General features: G+C 37.0%; 1 long non-coding RNA gene across 4 annotated transcripts in view; it reads right to left on the bottom strand.

Moving 5' to 3' along the window:
- LOC129212160 (uncharacterized) overlaps nt 1-23770 on the bottom strand; it is a 192832-nt gene that overhangs the window by 98611 nt on the left and 70451 nt on the right. For 2 of the 4 annotated variants that reach the window (XR_008579083.1, XR_008579085.1), the window contains exons 4-6: nt 4324-4490; nt 1874-1945; nt 1022-1148 (exon numbers count right to left, since the gene is read on the bottom strand). This is a non-coding gene — a long non-coding RNA (uncharacterized LOC129212160). The remainder of the gene's footprint in view (nt 1-1021; nt 1149-1873; nt 1946-4323; nt 4491-23770) is intronic. The other 2 variants (XR_008579086.1, XR_008579084.1) reach the window with 1 other exon arrangement.

A 23770-nucleotide genomic window follows, 5' to 3' on the forward strand; every position in this document is an offset into this window, starting at 1 on the left:
TGTTAATTATAAGCACTTCATTCACAAGCAGCTATAAATCTGAATTTTGCCTTCCATTTTTACTACAAAGCCTTTTTAGAATAGGTGTTGAAAAAAAAATAAAATAACAAAACCCCCTTCATTTCAAAAAGAAAATTTTCCAATTATATTAATTTAAAATAATCAAGAATTTACTTAGTTTAAATAAAGTGACTGAAAAATGAATCCTAGGATTTTTCCATTCTTCTTCATTCTGGCTAAAATAAAGGCAGCTCATAATTATAGATTATTCCCTTTCTTCAAACAAGGTAGAAGGTGGTGAGACAGTGCTGGGTAGATGCACAGTAGAATAGATTATGCAGATTTTTCTCTCCTGGGTCACTGTTATGAATCTGATCCAAGATAGTGACGAAATGTCAGTGTCATTTTAGCATGAAATCCTGACCCTATGAGGTCAATGGCAAAACATCAGTGATGCCAGGATTTTCACCTTTTGAGTCTCTAGTGTGCAAAAAGAATTAAAGTCTGACTCAGCATCCGTTGACTTTAATGGGAGTTACACTAAGTTCAAGGTCTGGATTTTTAAAAGTCCTTAGGTGCTGCTTTGCTTATGTTTCGAGTGTTAAGAGCTGGATCCTTCGGATGATTCAAACACTTAAAATTGTAGCATTAAAACTATAAACTTTTATCCTTAGAGTAGAATGTTCTGATGGGCAAGATAATACAGTGATGCTTAGCATACACGGTATCAAAACAACGTACACATGCTGTGTGTCCTGCTGTCACTCCTGTGGCCCACCCTTAGGCATAGCACAACAGGACTTCTAACCATTTCTCTTGCCTCTTCTAAGAGCTAGGAAAAGATCTAAGTCCTGAAGGCTTCTCTGCTACAGCTATGCAGGGACCATGACCCACATGTTTTCCTCTCTGGGCAGGAAAATGCGAAGCAGGGATTCTCAGAGGGCTGTGATTGGGAAGCAGTCCTGTAGTGGGGTGTTAAATGGTGTTGCCCGCCTAGAGTGTAAGCCACATGTGGTCCTACCTGGGCTCCCTCAGTGGACAGGGAGAACTGAGCACCTCAGAGGTGATTCACAGCAGCTGCCTGCTGACCCAGCCAACGTCAGCAAAGGTCCAAACATTGCTGCCTAAAGCACATCAGTGAGGAAGCACTAAGGAAAGAAACAAGCCTTTAAATCAAGTTATTTTCAGCAGCAAAAAAGACTCAGCCATGTGGAAGCCATAGTATGAGATATTTTAATGGACAGAGGCCTATGTTTTTTCCATAACTGAGCAGAGCTCAATTTTTAAAACTGTGACTAGATAATTTGGTGGCAAGTACTCTGCCAAAAATGATGCAAACCTATCTTTTTATCTAATGACTATACTGGCCAGAGGAAGTATGAGACATTGATTCTTTTGCCCTCCTTTATGACACACATCCCCTTGCTCTGCTGTCTGGATTACTCCGCTCCACTAGGCTGAGCACTGGAAAAGGGCTGTTTTCACCACATTTCTTCACTTCTCTTGCTTCTTTCCCTGAAAGCAAAATCCTTGTCTGAGATGGCAGGAGGTTCAAAACCTCTTGGACTACCATGTTTGTGGCTCTCCAGAAATTTAGCACAGATTGTGGCTTCTACTCTGCATTCTGTCGAGTCTGACTTATGGTCAATCCCAGAAAGTTCACTACTACAGAATGTGAGGTCTCTGTAGTACAGGAATAGTAATCCTTTGTGTCAAAATGACTAAACAAAACTGGCGAAGTCATCAAACATCCTTTCTGGAATGATTAATTCAAACAAAATCCTTATCAATTCCCTGAAAGCAGCAGAAGTGGCTTGTTATTTTATTTCGTTCAGTTTGGTAGCAGTTGTTTTGTAGAAAGGACAATACAAACCATTTTAAACCAGCAGTTGCAGGGTCCTAACTCTTAAGTCTTGCAATTCTGCAGGCTTGAAAAGGTTTGATTCTGAAAAGGAAACAAGAATATAAGCCAAATGAGCTGTTAGATTTTCAGTGTTTATCCAGAATGGAAACAAATTCCCAATATCAAATGATTAGTTCATGCCCTCCAAAAATACTAAGTTACACAAATATAAAAATTATGTCTTGCTGTAACACATGCTTTCCAGAGATATTTCAGTTGTACAGATGCGTAGTTCAGGCATGCATTCCTAAAAGTATTTAACTATGCTGAAAACCACCCAGGAATTAAACTGGATGAAAGCATGCTGAAGAAGTTGTTGGAGGTTTAATTACCTTTTCCTTTTTTTCTCTTTAGTGGGAGTTCTGAATTCTGGAGGAGTAAAACTCCAGTCTCTACTGTATTGAAATGATATTTTTTTAGCACTCCAATCATTGTCTCTACTTGACTAAGACATTTCTGTGCTAAAGCAGGTGCATTTACTTTTCAAGTATTATTTTACTAATCAATTGAAAAATTACCTCCATGAATGACAGAAGTGCAGACCTTTGGAGTATTTCATTAAAAGGAGCAAACATTAATTACAAATCCAGCCCAACCTTTGCAGACATAAATTATGGGACAGATCTATTTTCTCCATGCTTAATTGCAAGCAGTGACTAGCTCTTTAAATTATTATCTCCAAGGCATGAATGAAATTAGAATGGATTTGATGATATTCTCAAGGCTTATTTGTGTCTAAATAACTTGGCCATGTACTATCTCGTCATATAAGGAAAATTAGGTGAAACACCTTTGGGGCTCTAAACAGTGGCTAGCTTACCAGGAAAAAATTGGGAATTGCAAAATGGAATTGGAACCTTAAAGTCTTTGCAGACAGGGAAGTCTAGTTGCAGGTTTTAACAAGGGGATATTTAATATTTTCCAAGTGTTTTTATTCTAATCTAAATTCTAAAAGATTTAGGTGTGTGTAACTTTCTGAAACATTCACATTTCAGGCAGAATTTTTCAGGCAGTATCTTTCCTGAAAGGTAATATTTACATTCCAAGAAAAATAACTATTTTTCTAGTGAAGTAAAACACCCTTCCCCACAGAATTAAGAAGGTTGAAAATTTTGATTTTGGAAGAGCTACAGTGCTGACACATTTGTGATCGAACTGAAATCTGGCAGGAAAATAGATGCGTAAAGTGCCTTTGGTTGGTCCGTTGAAAACTGATTTTAAATTAGTTATGTTTGTTGATACAAAGTAGAATTTCAAAGACCTTCAACAATGGCCAAATTTTCAAGTGATCTTTTCTCCTAATATATGCTTTTATAGCATATTCTCTACTTGCCTTCTTGTCTTTTTTAACTATCAAGAATCAGCAAAATTTTTTCTTTGTTTGTGTTAACATAGTCCTAAACTTCAAATGAACAGTTAGGGTGTTTTTCCAAAGCCTTTGTAAGTAGTTTAAGACAGAAACTCTGAAAACAAATTTCCCAAATTTTAAAACAAGCTTTACTTAATCACGCTCTCTCTACCTATACCAGTTTTATAACTCCATCTGTTCTCTAAGGGAGAAGTATTCAATAGTTACTATTTATGATGGAATGACTTAAATTATTATTATATAATACATCTCCTTTTCAATTTCTAAAAAAAATGTTTGTTCAATACATGACAAAGAGAAGGAGCAGAACAAAATTAAAAATTGAACATGCATAAAACTCAAATAAATAAATGCAAAACTATCTGATAAGCCTCAGCATGAGGCAAAACTGATCCTGAAGCTTCTGAGCACTTAAGATATGGAGAACTTCCAGTCCTCTTCTGTTGAAAATAATTTAAAAATTAATTCCAGCAGGAAATAAACAGCATTGTATACATGTAGATAACAGAAGGTGCAGTTTACTATGACAAATTAGGAATAGATATAGAATGCAAGGGGTTTGTTGGTTGTTTTTAATACAATGATGAAAACAGAATTTTTCTTTTTTTAAATGTATTTAATGATTTAGATTTTGCAATGGAAATAGAAAGCTTTCTTCTATGAGAACTATGACCTTCATATACCACACAGAGTGTGAATAGAAGAGTCTAAACAAAGACTCTCAATGGGTACTGCCTGCCCTGTGTTTTTACTATCCTACCAAAGAAGTTAATCATTTGGCATTGCATGCTTTAAAAAAAAAAAAAAAAAAAAAAAAAAAAAAGATATTGGCTTGCTTAGAGTTCAATTTACTTGTGTCATGATACAATAAATACCAAGCTGAGTTCTCACAGTATTAATCATTAACCTAGGAGAGGGCATTAGCCTAAAATGCATTCTTTCAACTTTGATATGTTTCATGAATACATTTGTAGATATTTTAACTGCAATTTCAAATATGCTGAAGTCATAAACAAGTCCAAGTTCCCCCAAAAGCCAAAATCTTTCTCACCTTTTAACTTTTGGATATAAGTTACCATCCATCTCTGCTGCCAGAACAGCCTCTGAAAGCAAAACAGAAGCTCTGCGAAGTTGGATTCTGGGAGGTACAGAGGAAGTCCAGCTCAGATTCAGAGAGTTTATTTGTGCAAGACACTGCAAAGAGCAGGGCAGGGGTACCTATAAAAGGCAAAATATTCTGATATAGTACAGATTTTTTTTTCCACATTTTTACTGTGACAGGCTTCTCAGGCCCATAGCAAAATGTTTCTGGTACCAAGCTGAAGACTGCAACAGCATTAGAAGATTACTTGGAAAAAAAAAAAAAACCCCGTTCTGCTGGAAGGTTAGAGATTGCTTCAAAAAATTTAGAAATAATTGGGTCAGCACAGAGAAGACTTCATGGGCTTCATAATTGTGACTTGTTTAGGAGAGGGAAGAGTGAGAAATCCTATTTGCTTAGACTTTGGAAGTATTTATGTTCCCTTTCTTCTCCATGGTATTTCATCCTAATTTAAAAGTGATGAGTTAAAGATTGATCTAGAGCTTGGGAAAAGCAGTCAAGCAGAGGACCACTGGGGACAGGCTGAACCCTTTAACCATATTGCCCGAGAAAGGCAGTGCTTGGCAATCTGTTCCTGGGAATGATAATATCATAGGTAACCTATTTGCTCTGGAATCTAAACCAGAGTACCACAGTTAAACCACCTGCATCTAAAATGAAGGTAAATATGTTATGGGGATCTCCCCACTTACACAAGCTTGAGTGGAATGTATGATTTTAACAGACCTGGGGAAATTCCTCAGTCTTACGAGTATACCATTCAACTTAAAAAAAAATTGGTGACATTTTCTTTCCTCCCTAAAACCATCCAATCACAAAATCTCATTTAGATCTAGGGGTTGAACATCATGTCCTTTATATTTCTTTAGAAAGAAAATCATCACTAACAATTACTGGTTTTAACACCTTGTAGGTTATATATAGTTTCTCATATAAGGAAGAAACACCTTAAGCACTATGTGAATCTAACACCAATATAAATGTAGAAAGGTTAGAGTAGAGAAGGTATGAAATTGGTTAAATGGGAGTTTTAAAAATTAACATACTTTCTTTATCAAGGGTTATGGAAAACATATGAAGGAGATAGAGTATGTACCTTTAATCAACAGATAAATTTTTTTTCCTCTGAATACAGAAATGTAGAGAGAATTTTGCTTCAAGTTGCAAAGATTGCTAACGGAAACATTGAGAAATCATTATTTCCATCTAAATATTAAACACTGGCCTATTAATGCCTGTTTTATAGTCTAAATGTAGTCAAATGTTCATTCAGACATTTCTATGCACCCAAACAACACACATTAATTATAGCTAAGAAAGTGTGAGCAAAGACTGTTCTGAGGCAGATCCCAAGTCACAAAACATGCAATACAGCTTCTCTGACCTATGGATGTTACAGCCTTTCTAACGTGGGCTACAGCATTTCATGGAGTGGGCTGTACCACGCTAAAGGGTGCAACTCACAGAGACTTTTTGTACAAGAGTGAGGGCAACCACATGGGACTAATAAGCAGTTCCAGTGCAGCTTCTACATCAGGACTACGACATGAGTCCATTTGACTGGATAACCCAGGAACACTTCTTCCAGACTCTAGTGCAAACATGGGCAACCCCCAGAGTTCATAGAAGGACAAGATCTGAGGGCATATGAGTGCACTTGCAGCCTGGTTTCTGTGCACTCAAATCCATATGCCTGGACACGGAGCACTGTATGGAAACAGCCCCTGTGACCACTAACAGGACTGAGGTAAGGCAAGATCTGCTGGGTAACACCAATATTTCTCTGCATAAAAGATGAACAAGTATGGACCACCAAGGCCAGCATACCTGGGTTGCACAGACCCCAGCGTGACCCATGCTGTACGGGAACAGAGAGGCCCCTGCAGAGAGCTGCCCAGAGCCTCCCTGTGCTCCCCAGGGGGGGCGGCATGTGGTGTGTGGCCCACGGCTGTCAGCCATGCTGGGATTTCAGCACACAGCTCACAGGAAGGCTCGTCATCCTGATCACTGCCGGTGTATGCAGATAGTTACAGATACACAAAGCTGACAAGGGTGTGAATGAGTATCACATTGGGGGCTGCAAAACACAACACTACCTTCCTGTAAGTTACGTGCATCGTTTTCATTCTGCACTTTTCTCCTTTTTCTCCTTCTTGGTCCAGCAAATTCTGAAGTAACAAGTAAGAGTAGCATCAGTACTAGCTCCACCCGAATGAGAGAACAAGTGTGTAAGAAACAGGGAAATGCATCTGTTTAATGATTTTGAAATGAGCTGACTCCTGGCTGTGTCACCAGTCCACCTTATCTTCCTCCAACCAAGTTTGTTCTTGTGTTTTCAGTTGAAATCTGACATGGGAGAAAAAATTATTATTATATCCATTTGAGCTATCCCAGCCATTTAAATACTCAGTCACCTGTAGATTGTGAACAACCTTGTAGCACATTGTGTAATCACTGTGTATTGAACTCGTAAAGGATAAAGGCACAGAATGGTTCAAGTAATAGTTCTTGGTCTTTCTCTGACAGCTGAATATGAATAACAATTTATTTTAGCCAAAACAACCAGTTCCAGGTGAATTTATGTCCTTAATGGGAGATCTGCCATGACAAACAAGAAGGGGATGTAGCTATACAATGCAGTACATTCTAGCCAAAAGTAGAATATCTTAAATCAAACGTTTCAGTAGGCTTAAAGGTTCCTGCTAAGCCTCTCTATTAAATCTTCATAATAATGTGACAAGCTAGAATTCATGTCTTCTACTTTATTAAAAAGAGGGCAACCACTAGAATAAAATAATATTGAGAAATAAAATTTACCTTGGATTTGTTTCATGTAAACATAAAAAAGTCAACTTCTCAGAACTCACATGAAAAACATAATGTAGTTAATATTAAATACAATGATTATGCAACCTATTACTTTTACAGTTTGTGCTCCTGTGTCCTTGATTTCGGCCCTGTTTTGCTTATGATTAATGAATGACTCACCTTCAGTACTCTCTCATTTATTTCATACCTCATTATGAATTTGAAAAGGTCAGTTTGTTATTTCAAAACAGCAAAACATACATGGAAGTTGAACAGTGTTCATAAGGGCAAATTACACATTTTTATAAATAAATTGCCATTGCCCAGTATTACATCTTGTTTGAATAGTTTACATTTTCTAACTGCTTTTGTTATAATTTTGAAGAGGATACATGACTTATTCCTGTAGAAAAACAGGTGAAATTTCTGCATGTGTTTTATATGAACATCAGGAGTGTCTGTGCACTCCCTATACAGTCTCACACACAAATCCTAGAATGGCACCTGGTGTACTTAATTGTTCTCTATTTTAATTTGTCAAGATCCCATGCTATAATTTCCCATGGCTTTTCATTTGGTTTGTTTGGAATTATTTTACCAAGGTTTGATAGTTTATGATGTTATGTGATTATACTGTTAGCATTCAGGTAGGGACAAAACCTAGGCTAGAAAAATTGATGGAAGTTTTTTTGTGTCTCTTAAGCTCATAATTGATAAAGCAAAAGCACTAACTTATTTATACTAAAAAAAAGTTTCATACCACCAGTTCATAGTACTACTTTTGTTGTTGTTGTTATATCCTTTTTCTGTTTTGATAATTACTTGCAACTACAAAATTTGGTAGTTTCGTTTCTTCAGCAGAAAAGAAATGTTTTGGGTAACATCAATGCTAAATCACATTCTGTCGAACACTCAAAGGCATAAACCAAAAAACCCATCTTTTCTCTCAGTTTACTGGAGGTAAATTCTTAAATCACTTGGGCATCACTGCCAGAAGATGACAGTTACCAACTGTAAGAAAACACCTGTGATAAACTGATAGCTTGAGGAGTAGATTAAAGTATCTAGAGAAGCTCAGGGTAACTCCATTCAACATAGTCACTATCATAGCTGGCGAGCTGCCCCGGGGAACTTGGGAGTGGCACAGAAATCTTTTGGGCACAGGGCAAGTAATGCTATTCACAGCGTTCACCACTACGACTATGCAAAAACAGGGTCTGTGCTGTCTACAGAGCAATGGCCCGTGAGGCTGTTTATGGATTGGCCTATACTCCAGACTGTATAGACATGCCCAGGATAACTTTAAACTGGACAGTTTGGTGATTTCTGGCACTCAAGCTGGAGTTGTACATACTTCAGTGTAGGCTAACCCAGCCCCTCCAGAAGACTCTGCGGTCTGCTCTTCTCTCATCACTTTGGCAACCTTGTCCACGTGAACACGTGGAGTTTGCAGTTCTGCAACAGAGACTTCACTGTGTAAAGGCATTACTTCCAAAGCCCCAGTGACAGCTGTACCCAGCTCCTTCTGCAGAAGATAATCTGTTTTTATGCCTTAACCTTTTCAGTTTCTGGCTCATAATTTGTAAGCAGCAGCACCTGCACCTACTATTTTTGCCCTGTTTTATTTGCAGCTGGATTACGGCTGTGAGGTTTATTCAGGTGAGGTTTATTCAGGTTGGATGCTGAAGCCACATTTGACTGAGAGTAGACCAGAGTCCATGGACTTTATAAACAGAAATGTAAAAATCAACCCCAACCAATTGCATATTTCTTCACTCTGTACAATATGCATGGCTGTTTGTGGTGCCAAGTTCAACAGCTTCAATGTTGTGTCATCACTAAAAATAATATAACTGACCATGGTTAGTACCTGCAGGCTGACCTTCAGCCTTGGCTTTGCTTAATATTGTAGCTTTATGTTTTTCCCCCAATTTGTTCAGAACTCTTTGTACCATGGATTATTAATCTATAACTAAACATTGTCCTTGGTGTTCATCTAGTTGACGATATTTGGAACCAATGCAAATCTATTATCTTTTCTTTGAATTTTGCAAGCATGGTCATTACAGGCCTTTATTCTTCCTACAATTTCGGTTAAAACTGTACAAGAAAAAAAAGGAATTGTTTATTTAGGATCATTGTTTTAAATCACATCCCACCTATGATGCACTTTAAGATCGGTGAACAGGTTGTACTTAAAATTAACAAAATCAAATACCCATCCCAACACTGTACCCTTGTTCCTGCCAAGCTCTATATTAGCTTTCAGTGTGAATGAAGAAAAGAACATCTTTACACATGGCAAATGTAAGAAGGCAATAATAAATGGTTAATTTGCCATGAGTTAGGAAGTATGGGGGGTGTATGGAGGGGTGGGAAATAATTAGTGAACCCCCCCCCCAAACTTCCTGAAGCTATAAGAAAAACAGAATTTGTGATGGACATGGCAGAAATCAGAGAAAACTACACAAAGCAGGTCTGAATATATTGCTACAATGTTTGAGTATCATCTTCAGTATAGAATGATCAAAACCAAAACATATATACTATGGAAGAAGTGAAGTTATGTAATGATGGTTTACATCTAAGAATTTAATTTTTAATAAGTGGCATCTAAAGCAGTGAGAGCATTTAGTCTCCTCACCTAACTAGAATGACAGTCTATTTCTCAAGGCAAATACTTAGAAATAACTAAAACCAGTCTGACACTTGACAGGTCTTACTTCTGCTACTTCAAGTGCAACTATTTAAAAATATCATTTATTCTTTTTTATTATTAAAAAAACCAAGAAATATTTTCAGGAACTACCCTGTCTTTGTTTTAACTCAAAACAATCTATATGGCTTAATTGGATGTTTTTGCTAGAAATTTTATAAAGGATTTGAAACCGGAACCTATGCTAAGTCATTAGAATAGCCTAGCATTTCTACACAGAATTTTGAGTTAGCCGTTCTCCCACATGCCTGTGTAAAGCAAATAGAAGCAGGTAAGTTCTGTTGTTTGCAAACCCCAAGAGAACAAAACCAAGTCTCCCTCAGGCTATCAAGAGCACTACATGTTTTTGCTTTACTGTTAAGATAACAAATATGATTTTTCCAAAGCATTCTTAAAAAATAATTCTTTCTGTCTTATATTTCCTGTGCAGGAAAAAAACGTGTATAAAGCTAGTGAGAAGGGATGATTGTTTTTTCCAAGTGATAAAATCACACAGTAGCAATATGACACCGGATTATTGGGATATTTCTTCCAGACTGCACTTACTATAGTCCCACAAAACAGATGGCATAAAGAAAACAGCATTTAAAAAAAAATAAAAAATTAATCCACTTATCAGCATCTAGAAACATGAAATGCAAAACAAAGTCCAAAAGAATATTAACTCCCGCCTTGCCTTTCCTTTCTTCATCTCTGCCACGGACAGTGAATCACATGTGCAGATACCACGCCAGAAAGCCTCTATCACTCATGGTCCCTGTTTGGAGCCATAAGAAAATGCACATCAGCTCTTTTAACACAAACCTCTGAATTTATGAGCTCCTTCAGGGAGACATGTGGCAATATTCTCACTCCTGTATTTTTTCTTTGTTACTGAACAGACTAGACTTCATGCCTGCTTCCTACATGAGCTGAGCACCACACAGAAATTGACTTTTAGGAAACATATTTCTGTGTATTCCAGAAACCAACAGTGCATTTATACCCAGGTAGTTGACATAGCTAGTTACACAAGAAATATCTAAATACATTAATTTAAAGAGGGAGGGGGAGAGGGGAACCATAGTTCACAGAAGCACAATATTCAGAAATCTCAAGTGAGTGTTTACCTTCAGATTGACGTTGTTTAGACAACTAGGCCTGCAGCTCTCCTGGCTCTACGGTATGATGACATTCACATGTTGCTAACTCTGAATAGAATAACATAAGTAATACTTATCTTCAGGACAGAGTGACCCTTCCTATCTACTTTATCATACACACATTTCCATTGCAGAATACTACTTATTGAACCCTACCAGGCACCCATGGTATCAGGGCAGCGCAAGCAGAACTTGCATTATATAGACTCAGAGGGTGAAAATATTAATGTCATAAACACCATATCTGCAAACTGCAAGAAATTATAGAAGGCCAGATTCTGCCCTAAAGCTCTACTGAGGCAAATTCACCAGTGGTGTGACTTCAAGCCCAACCTCAGATCTGAATGTGTAAATTAGATCTTTGGCACTCTTAACTAACAGACACCTGCAAAACTGTGGGAGCTTAAGCTACTGTTCAGATGATTAGATTCACTTTCATTGCATTTTTGAAGATTGACTTATAACAAGTGAGGATGCAGAGTACGTGAGGCATTCAGAGAGGAGGTCTTGGGGGAAGACAAAGTACTTGAATGTTTAGCATATTTTATAGATAGGTCTGGAATACAGGATGTGGATGTTGTGAGAGGCAAACAATGAGGTGACTGGCAGCAAAGAACTCTGAGCTGGAGCAAATGTGAAGGTAGAACAGAATCGAAATAGTGAACCATCTGCTTTCTAATGAAAACAGCTCTACTTGTCAGCAACATCCAGAAAAAATGATTTCTGAGTTGGAGTGTATAACTGAGGGAAGTAGCTTTTTTCTATATGAGGTAATACACTCAAATGATGTATGACTTAGATAATAGTGTGGGTTAATGATCTTCAGCTGGATCAGGGAGTAAAACAAAGTAATTTCATAATACAGAACATGATGGATTAAATCATGTTAATACTGGGTATATACATTAAAGAAAATGATCTTTCCAGCATACTAAATGGCAAAATAAAAAGCACTTTTAGTAAGTTATATGATTAATTAGTCTGCCCTTTTATTTATGTACCATGATAAAGTAAAATGTACTTCTTCTGGTTACCTCCCAGGCAATTATTCTAAAAGTTATATTGAATACAGCAGCTTCATTGTATTGCACCAGTCCATCAGGAACAGAAAAGTAGGTCCCTGTCTTTGTTTAAAGTCAGGGGTTTTCTTTTTTCTCTCCCTTTCCTGTCTTCCTTGCTATAAGTTATTGGGGTTTTGTTTTGTATGTTTTTTTTACTCACAGAAACATGAGTTTGAACATAATATGTCGATATATTGAAATAATGCAAACATTGTTTTGTCTTGAGTACCATTAATTATGGAGAATGCAAAAAATTACAGTAAATGAAAAGTTATAGCTCAGATGTAATTCAAGGAAATATTTAAATATAAAAATTCAAATGCACCAGAGTCCATCCAAATTCTGAGCTTTTTCATTTCCTGCCTTCACCACTTAGCTGTGTATCTTGCAAATTTCCACCAGATTTCCAAAGGTTCAATCATATCCAGAATTGTTTAGAAAGAAGCTGAAAATGGGTTTTCAAAGGAGATTTCAAATGAAAGTAAAAATCTCAGATTTCAGAAATACGGTACCTACAGATGGAGGAATATTATTTTTGAGAACTATGCCTCTTCCAGTCTCATTTTACATTCTTTTCAGAAATTATGGCAATGATGTAAGACACAGAAGGTTCCTCTAGTACCAAATTTACCTGGAAGGAAGAAAAGCTACAAAAGCTATTGTTAGCACTGAATTTACTTCTTTCTTAACATGTTATGAGCCTGTAGAAATTGATAAAATGCAGGAGTTAATGAAAAGTCCATTTCATTGATCTGAAAAAAAAAAAAAAAAAAAAAAAAAAAAGAGAGAGATATTTAGCAAGCTGGGGGTATTCTTCTATTCTTTTAGGGATTCACATAGTTCCTCTTCAAGTTGGATTGCCTTAAGCAGATATACTGGACAACACGGAAAATCTGAAAGACCAGACCTGAACAGTTTTCTAATGCTAAATTCAGAATTCAGGTGGAAAGTGTCTTTGACACACAGTGTCAAGCAAAGTGTCTTTGCCCCCCACAAGGGGCCCAGCACTTACACAGACTTATCCTGTTCCACAAACTTGCACAGAAAAGTGAGTCCTGATTCTAAAACACTAGGCTGAAGGAAACTACTTTAAAAAAGAGCCAGCTAAGAACAACTACCTTTTTTTTTTTTTTTTTTTTTTGGTAAGCTAGTGCCAGAGATTTGTCTGCCACAGCAAGTGCTTTGAATTTCTGCATGAAATACTCCTAATGTTCTAATTCTGGATTCTCTCACAGAGAGTCCACCCGCTGATACAGAGTCAGTATTTGCTGACTCATCTTTTGTTTGCAACATCACTAATGCTTTCTTCTGACTCTGGGGTTTTTGCCTTCTCCGCTGCAATGTGAAATCTGTCTTTACTGGGGATTAATTAAATCATGATAAATATAAATCCACATATTTTCAGTATTTATTCCATCTGTGTATTTTGTGTTTATGTGCTGGCAAAGGAAATGTGACCAGCAGGCCGAGGGAGGTGATCCTGCCCCTCTACTCCGCTCTTGTGAGACCCCACCTGGAGCACTGCGTCCAGATCTGGGGGCCCCAGTACAGGAGAGACATGGAGCTGTTGGGGAGAGTCCAGAGGAGGCCACAAAGCTGATCGGAGGGATGGAGCACCTCTCCTGTGAGGACAGGCTGAGAGAGTTGGGCTTGTTCAGCCTGGAGAAAACAGGTTGCCCAGAGAGGTTGTGGATGCCCCCTCCCTGGAAGTGTTTAAGACCAGGTTGGATGAGGCTTTGGGCAACGTGGTCTAGTGGAGGGTGTCCCTGCCCATGGCAGGGGGGTTGCAACTAGATGATCTTTAAGGTCCCTTCCAACCCAAACCATTCTATGATTCTATGAAATGCTCTATCATCAAGCTCTACAAAGGCACCTTCTATTTCATCGTATTTTAGTGTGTGTGAGTGCAGGAAGGGTGTTCTTCCCTGCTATAGAGCTGTCCTACGTTTAATTCTCATCACCAGTCAAGGTGTACTGTGCAGTTTGCAGGCCTCTCAAATTTCTGTTTAGTGTGGAAAAAGCACATGAATTTTCCTCTTGTCAAAGGCATCTTGTTAATATCACCCTTCTCTATGATCAATACTCCCCAAAATTATTCCATACACCTTTTCTAAGTGTTCCTCCTTAGAACAAGGAGGATCATAAAGGCATTAACCAAGAAGATTTTTGCATGCTACTCACCAGTATCATATCTGTACTACTTTTTGAAGGGAACAGATTTATGATAAATATTTGCTTTATTTCACCAATTTATTCCAATAAAGCCTATAGCTGTTAATAGTTATTTATATATTTCTAAGTAGGTTTTCAGCCTAGAAATACTGGATAGATACTGCCTAGAAATTCCAAATAGATACTGAAGCTCATAAATAGAAAGAACGTGACCACCTCTTTACAACTAGTAAATAAACTTTAAAACAGATTTTTTTTTTAAGATATGAAGTATTAGCTGCTAGTGAGACTGCTATGAGAATATAGAAAGTGGGTGAAATGTATCACAGAAAACAGGGTATAAGCACAGCTTCTTCAAAGTGTTGGTCTAAAATAACATTCAATTATTGCTACATTTTAAACTTTGTAGGATATAACACCATGTAGAAGTGTGACTTTAAAATTAGTGTTTGCAAGTGCCTGTGGTGTGAGGAGTTTTAGCAAGCAGCATGTTTTAAACCTAAAATTACATTAATTTATTTGCTGCAATAAAATTAGGTGGATTAGTTACTGTTCAAACTGATTTGTTGCACAAAAGAACAGCTTTTATATTAAAAAAAAATTAAAAAAAAATCTGAGAGAAGTGTTCGTGCTCTTGTACTCCATTACTGTTGGCAAGACTCAACTAGAAATGCAAGATATGTATAAAGAGTAATTTTGTCTCATTAAACGACAACACTAGTGGTTCCTCTTCATCTCCTTAATTCATTTCTTATAGTTTTTCTTGTCACATCCACTTGTTTTATGGCTTACTAACTTGCAAGTTATGGTTGTAATTTATGGTCAAAATTGAGTGGTAGCAAATCACAGAATATTTTCATTGATTACCCTAAATTATCTAATCTCCTATATGTTTTTAGGACTTGATTGGGTGGTATTTACTGATTGCCTTCATCTAATTTAAAAATCAGTCAATAGCAACAATGAGAGGTGGTGGATAAATTGAGTCTAATGCAGCATAACTGCAGCAAATATCCATCAAAGGCTCATTCTCAATCAAATTTGTGCGAAGTTTTAATACATAAACCAAAATGTCTAAAAGCCTTACTTCTAGAGCACATCATTTTAAAATTGTGCTCTGCAATGTGACATCGTATTGCTCTTATGCTGTCTATTTAGGGCAGTTTTCCACTGCTAAAATGAACATATTTCACTACAATAAAACTGTAGCAAACAAGAAAAAAAAAATGTCATCAGCTTTGGTTTAAAGGCACTTTGTTCCATTTTCCTTGATATTATCTGTATGTAATAATGGGAATTAACATAACATCAGCTTTTCATATAAACTGTGTGCATCTTCCCAGAGATAAACACTCTAATAGGTGTCTTGATGGGAAATATGTTTTCTACATTGAGAAATCAATTCAGTAAATTTGTTCCTTACATTGTGCTTTTTTTGAAGCATCATTTATTTCCTGAAGTTTTGGATAGCAAACGTGAAAGAAATTGTCTGGAAGGCAGTATTCTAATTTCTTGACGCTATCAGGGCAAAGACCTCATGCAGCAAAGGACAGAGAGTAAATGCAAATCTTCTCTTTTCCAAGTGATGGCAGTACAAACGTAAAATGCTTCTTTCTGATTTGTCATGAGAAAACATGACACAAAACCCTATTTTATTTGTGAACTAGGTGTGGATCTCCCGTTTACATTAACTCAAAGTAAGTTTTCTATAGGCATATAGAGGTAAAGTGTTACATAAATTGAGGTCAGAATTATGCTGTCATTTACAGCTGGATGAGGAACTAGTTCAATAACCTGGAAAAGCAAGTTAAAACTGGCCTCCAATCTTGAAAGAATTTTAATCCATACTCAGAAACAGATATTTAATATAAGAATTTACTCAGTAAATATTCAGTGTAGATAGCTAAGGAGATTCAGCTTTTATTTCGTGATAGCATGGGACATATGATGCTATATACTTCCTGGGCACTAGGAGGTTCTGTCTTGTGCCTCCATGTATTAATACATGACCAGTAAAGGAGAGAAACTTGGAGGTTTGGGGCTTTTCTGCAATTTTGCAGTTATTTGATTTTGATTTGAGTCCAGGGTGCTTATGAGTAGATAGACATTTTTTTTTCTGTATTTAAATTCAAGCATATAAGATAATGATTACAGCCAGGGAACAAACTCTGAAGTATTATATAAGAAGACAGAACTGAATTTCACCAAAGATGTCCATTAAGTAGAACTTTGAAGGAGAAAGCATATATCCTTTCCTAAATATTCAACAAGGACAAGGATTCTCAATTAACCAGAACCCAAATGCTGAAGTTGCACACATCATGACCTGGGAATTCTTTGCTTTGTGTTAACTTTATAGCTGACCACTCTCTGACACAGATATCAACACCTGTGATTCTTAATTTTTACATAATTCAGATGAAAAAACAGAACTTTTATCATCATCCTATCACAGTCATATTCTCTTTCAAGTGTTAAACTTGTTTCATATTTGTAAGGATTGTTCTTATCAATGTTATTTTCATTCAGAATGGAACAGTGCTGAGTTATTAGAGCAGGTGCTTTCCTTTCAAGTCTTCTACACTTCCTAACCAAAAGACAGAAAGGTAATGCATATTATGAAGTGGTTTTCCCTCTTGAGAAAACAAGGTCCAAGAGCTTTGAATGGTTCTGAATTTGATTGGATGAAAATCCCATGTTTTGTACTTATCTAAAGAAAGTACAAGTTACATGTCTACAATCTACCACTACTGCAAACAAAACTGTGGATGTGTACCAGATTGGTGGCAAACACCACCACTCTCGAAAATAATACTTCTGTTCCAATCAATTTTAAACTATCCTTTGTTGCTAAACACTTTTTCAGGAGTGATCTGGCCCAAGCAACAGATCACAGCATGTATTACAAATATAAAAGACAACCACCAAAGAGAACCCTACCAGCAGTCTGCTGTTTATTAAAATTCTGACATTCTGAGATATCTTCTTGCCAAGGGCCCTCTTACAATGACATCTGTACACTTGTCATTACATCGCAGTTCACATTACTTACATAAACATGCCACAGGGAAACCATGACTGATATAATTTTTGTAAGACTGAAAGGTAGCCGTTGTGATCATTAAAACAAACCTGAGAGACCCTTCCTGATGATGGAATAGATTCGGTTACTTCTATCCTTCTTTGTGGGTCATTAGTTAAAAAGGGGAAGGTGGGGGAGGAGGGAGAGAAGGCCATATACTGCAGGTGTTTTATCCTTTGTAAGGAGACTGCACTGAGACAAATGATTCTAGCTGGCATTTTGTACACACCGGAGATTGCTTATCGATCCAGATCAGAATATTCAGGCTGGCCCCGGGGAAAAGGCAGAGTATTTTCTGAGGGAGTTAATAACCTGGCAGCTGAGCTGTCTTGTCCAATTCACTGAACCTAGGGCTCTAATCAGGCCAGAGTTTCTTATTTTGAGAAATCTTGCCATATGTGTCTGCTAGCTGCCTTCCACTCTATTGGACCAGTGACAGTGATTGAAATGACAGCCTATAGATAGAGCCTAATCAAATTGTTTATTATCAGCCTAAATCAATATATATAGATTGTTGAAACATCACTGTCATGCCATGGAAAAGTCATACTAATACTACATGCTGCAGGTGTAATTCTAAAATGTATTTTTCCATTCTAAATTACATCTGAATTTAACAGAGTAAAAGAACTTGTAATGGTGTATGAGACAGTGAAAAATATACATGTTTACACATTTCAATAAAATAACACTAAGGATTAATGTTAAAATGTCATGTTGTGCACCACTTAAATACGTTATCATGTTCCCTGTACAGAATAGAGGCAACAGAACTCTGGGAAAGGAAAAAGGGCTTGAAAAGTGTTTTGCCTTCTGTATAGAAAGGGAAAAATGTCACAGAGGTCTGCGTAAGCATGTTCTGCAGCATGAATCAAATTCCAGCACATCTCACAAGCAAGTTTTGAGGCATCCAGACTACAGATATGAAACACAGAGTAATGTGAATTCCTTTGGTACTACACAAATATTCCCCCCAAAAGCCTTCCAAAGAGCTTGGACCATGAAGTCTAATGATTTGATAGGGAGGCTAGCAGGGCAAACAACTTGCATTCTGAATTTAGAAAAGACAGACTAATTGCAAGCATCTAAAATTTAACCCAAGAGTTGGTTTCCTAAAAAAAGCTGTATCTTCTGAAGACTCTCGGGTACTCTTTTTGCACAGAAAAGATATCAGTGCGTTATATGGAGAAAAGTAAAAAATATTTAGTAATATGCAGTGAATTAGATTCTACAGTCTTAATTAATATCTCAAGCAGAATTGTTCAAACACTAAAAAATGAGATGAAGAAGAGATATTCCTGAGGGCATGGCACTGGATGGAAGTCTCTGAGATTTAGGATAGGACTGATAATCTTTCTGACCCTGTGAAACTCATCTGAGCAGTACACATGTGAAATTCTTCTCTAGAGTAACTGACCTGAAATGGATAATCGCTGGAGTGCTTGCGGCCCAATGAGAGTCAACTGTGTAGTTTATAACTTTTGAAGTAGGTCTACTGGCAGAATTTTGCTCTAGCTAATATGTCCTGTGCAATAATTTATTGCCTTGCTCTTCAAAAAAGAATTTTCAAAACTATTTTGAAGTACTCTGGCAAGGTAATGGAGTCATAACCTTAGAGTAAATTATACTTTTTGTGCTGAAGAATGGTGTAAAGTAACCTTCAGGTTAATTATTCTTTGCAATGCAATACACTCCTGTTTGAATATCATTTACATTGTGTGATTATTGGGTTGAGTCAAACGTATAACAACTTTTAGCATTACAGCATATGTGTTAATAAAAATAATACTGCCTTGTAGGTTGTACTGATTTAAAGTGGTATGTTTTTCCTTGGATAAAATGTACTTTTCTTACTGTGTGCATTCAAAGCCCTCCAAACAGCAATTATCTTTGGCTGACTGATTCTAGGAATTTTCCTATTACGTTCCAAATAAGAATTTCTTCATTGCCATTTTAAGAAATAAAGGTACTTATTCAGCACGAAACTTTAGTACATAAGTCTAAGTATATGCTTAAGTCCCTCCTGAGTTGGGAGAGAGGTTAAGCAGATGCATATTCTTAAGTTCTAAATTATTTCAGTGGGACTTTCCTTTGTCTTAAGTTTTGAACATACCTGCGGCATACTCATAGCTAAACATACGATATGAATACAGGTGGCTAAGTTTGGCCTACAGCTGGCACAAAAACAAAATTTAACATTACTTTTAAAGTGTTTTGACTAAAATCCAGCAAAGCACTTAAGTTTACACACAGTGCTGATTTAACTATCTCAGTTTATAGTTACACTGGTGCAATTTCCTACAATGGATACAGTTTTGCTAGTATTTATCTTGGCTTAACTTAGCAAGACACTTTAACAGAAATGAATGCCACTGAAAGTCATGGAAGAATAGGGAAAACCTGCAGGAGATAATACCAAAATTGAATAAACTGAAAATGCAACAGCTGGAGGGGCATAAGTAGTGGAAAATATCTACTAAATGAAAATATTCAGTTAGCTTTCTTCAAATGCACAAGGAAGCATTCTGGAATTTTAAAGTCACATCACTATCTGTCAGCATATGGACATACTAAATGACTGAACATTAACCCCTAAATACTTGTTTTCTAACTGTACTTGAAAGTACAAAATAAAAATATTCTATTTAGTATTTTCAGTGATCTCTACTATGTCTCAAGTAATTGCTATAATTTTCCATACAAAATACTACTGCCAAAATTAAGAATAGAAGTTTAGCCTCTAGCAATCCACTATCAGTTTTCATGGATACCATAAAGTATTTAACAACTTCCCTTTTTGTCATATGAACCATAGCACCAGTGACTCTAATGTTAAGTTGATTTCTCCACTTACCAACAAACGAAGCCCTGTGTTGAACTATTTTTGTTTGGTTGTTTTTGTGGGTTTTTTTCAGTTGCATTGTGATGTTGCTGACTAAATCTAGTAACATCACAACAATGCCTTACTTGTGCTCAGGCTCAGAAACTTTGCAACCTAAACGTCAGAACTAAAATATTACTATTCCAATAAGAAGGGAAAATCTAATATAATATAGTCCTATGCCTCACAAAACCTCTACACATAGTACTATTTCACTTCAGATGCACAAATAATTGATGCACTGTACAAATCAGGCCTGCAACTAGGTTTGCCTTCCAAACTGTGCTTCAAACCTCGTTACATTTAATAGTTCCGTACCAAAATGCCAAGTCCCTCAACAAAAATTCTGGCCAGATTTACGTACTTCAAAAAAATAGTACTGAAACAGAGAAACATGGAAAAGTGTAATACTAGAAAGTTCTGAATTCAAACTACACTTCAGCTGCATAAATGGGTATTAATCAAGAACTGTGATGGTGAACTTCTAGAAGAGTTTAAGAAGTGATATCCATTCCAACAGTGCTGTGTCATGTCGCTAGGCTTAATTGCAGCACCTTGTCTCTATCAACTGAAAAAAATATTTTCTGTACTGTTCGCGGATAGTGCTGGAAACCATTCTTCTGCATATCCTGCATTCCCATGCCCTGTGTGGAGTTACGTATAGCAGAGATGACATGTGATCCCCAGGACAGTCCAGATATACTTCTGGAGAGCTAATCCTATTTTGCTTTAACACAAGATACAGTGGTAGCGACCATGCTGATCTAACATGTTAAGATAGATCTGTAGAAGTGTAAATCAGTCCTAAATTAATACCAATATTTTTTTATTTTGTATCAGAAGGAGGTGGGTACAATTTTAAAAGAAAAAAAAAAGAAAAAAAAAAAGAGAGACTTCTGAGGTACTTTGTGAAGCTTGCCTTGGTAAACACTAAGGAGAAATCCAGGGATTTTGTCTGCAGAGAGAAAATTGTCTAAATTGTCTGGAAAAACTCGTTGACCCAGTCAGATTGTGTGAAGCTTGCGATCAAATACAGCCCTAGGCTCTTCTGCCTTATGCGCTTGTGCATCTTGCTCAGAACACATAGCTCAATGAAAAAACCCACTATTTCACTGTGATAAACACTACAACAGACTGGTGTTTGCACATGCATGCGTGGGTTGCTCTTCTTTAGGAGTCCTGGAAATATTACATTCAAGGTTTGTTAGGTGTAAATTTATAGACACCACATGCAAAGAATTTTCAGGTATCATTCAATTATTTTAAGTGGAACAATGAGTCCACCAATCCTACAACAATACAAATTAATCAAACAAGAAAAAATAAAGAAATTAAAGCTGAGCAGTGAGACTGATGAATTCACAGGTAGAGAAAACTTCTGCAATGCATATTCAAGAGCCTGAGTAATTAGACACATAGAATCATAGAATAGTTTGGGTTGGAAGAAACCTTAAAGATCATCTAGTTCCAACACTCCCTACCATGGGCAGGGACACCCTCCACTAGACCAGGTTGCTCAAAGCCCCATCCAACCTGGCCTTGAACACTTCCAGGGAGGGGGCAACGTGTCTTGGCAACTTCTTCCAGTGCCTCACCACCCTCACAGTAAAGAATTTCTTCCTAATACACAATCTAAATCTACCCTCTTTCAGTTTAAAGCTATTAGACCCCTTGTCCTGTCACCCCATGCCCTTGTAAACAGTCCCTTCTCCAGCTTTCTGGTAGGTCCCTTTAGGTACTGAAGGCTGCTATAAGGTCTCCCTGGAGCCTTCTCCAGGCTGAACAACCGCAACTCTCTTGGCCTGTCTTCATAGAAGTGCTCCACATGATGCTCTGATCATCCTCCTGGACTTGCTCCAACAGATCCATGCAGAAAGATTGTTAATGTGCCCTTTATTGTATATCTCTGACATCTTCTCCACTAAGAAATCAAGTACATTGTTTTTGTGGCTCACTTTGGACAACAAAAAATTAGGGAGGAAAGACGGTCCTGTGATTTAAAGCATGGAACAGGAGATAGGAAGTCTCTTGAATCTTATGACTTCCTATGTAGCTCTAGGCAAATGACTTAATTTCCCATCTGTAAAATAGTCTGACAATCCTTCTGTGTGCTTATGTGGGCTAGGAGGACATGTATGTTAAGAATTCTCAGATGGAGAGCATAAAAATGAGTAATAGTATTGTTCCAAGTATACAACTACAAAACTCACCATACCACAGGTGTTCCATATAATCAAAGCTAGCGCATGCCTCTACTATCGTAAAGATGTGAGTCTGCAAAACTCCTGCATATGCTTCCTTACCATTGTTAGGCAGAAACTTGTATTGCTACTTGCTACAAATTCTGAGATGGTCTCATCTGTGGGAGCCCAACTAAGCTGGTACTCAGTTTGGAAAAGTGACGAGTACTTAATGCTGGTTCTATGCAAGACTATCTGAATTTCTGCAGTACCTCTGAATATGAGACAGAGATTAAGTTTAACCTTGTGAAGTTAGTGTTTCACTGTACAGACAGTGTTTCAGATCATCTAGTTCAGATCTCCATTCCAAATTGCTTCCCCAACCCTCTTATGTGCTCTTTTTCTGTGTTGACTATAGCAAAGCCAGGATCACTAAGCTTAAATTACTCTTTTTTGAACACTCCCAGGTCACTTCCAAAAGCTGGCATCTAAATTCATACTAGCATAACTTCCAAGGTGGAGAGATGAAACAAAATTAATCTGATGAAACTATACTCCTTAAGTCATGATATCTTGTTTTCTTTTAAATCTAGATTCTGGTTTATATTTGGCAGCACATAATTTCTACATTAGTCCAAATAATTCCAAATAAATAATTTAGTAATTAGGGTATTACTCCCATGAGTGAGACTGGGTGAGCCCATAGCAGTTCTCAGATCAGTAGTATATAACAACAGTATGTATTTGTAACTTTCTGGCAGGATCTAGGTAAAGTGCCACATAAGTAAATATTTTAAATAAAAGTCAGTTTCAACCTTTTGTCGTTAGGTAGCACTGCAATTAGGAATGATCTTCACTTACTGCATTCTGACCAAATATGAGTCTAGGTCAGTTGTCCTTTGGAACAAACATGTTAAGTGATACAGAGCAGATGAATAGCAGTGGATCATTGTGATACACAGAAGTGACAGAATATGGTGAAGATTATATATAGCTTCATTTTGCAAATCCTTTCAGATTTTTATGTTTTCTTATCTTAAGGTGATGAGTAGAAATCTATAGAGATGGATATATATATTTAGCAGTTGAACCATATTGAGTAATTTTAGTTGGAATTCCTTGGAATACATCATCAACAATGTGAGATTAGCTCTAACATTGAGCATATAAGGAAGTCTGTGTAATAATCTTATCCTATGAATCCAAATAACAAAAAAACAAGAAAAAGCCACCTTGTCTACCTTGACAACAGTGTAATAAATTATTAGTCAGGCACAACAACAGAATGGAGGAAAAGAGTAGAGAACATTAGCTTGAATCAAAACACTGATGAGGCAACCTATTTAAAGTGATC

Source organism: Grus americana, chromosome 13 (genome assembly GCF_028858705.1).
Source record: "Grus americana isolate bGruAme1 chromosome 13, bGruAme1.mat, whole genome shotgun sequence".
Taxonomy (NCBI): domain Eukaryota; kingdom Metazoa; phylum Chordata; class Aves; order Gruiformes; family Gruidae; genus Grus; species Grus americana.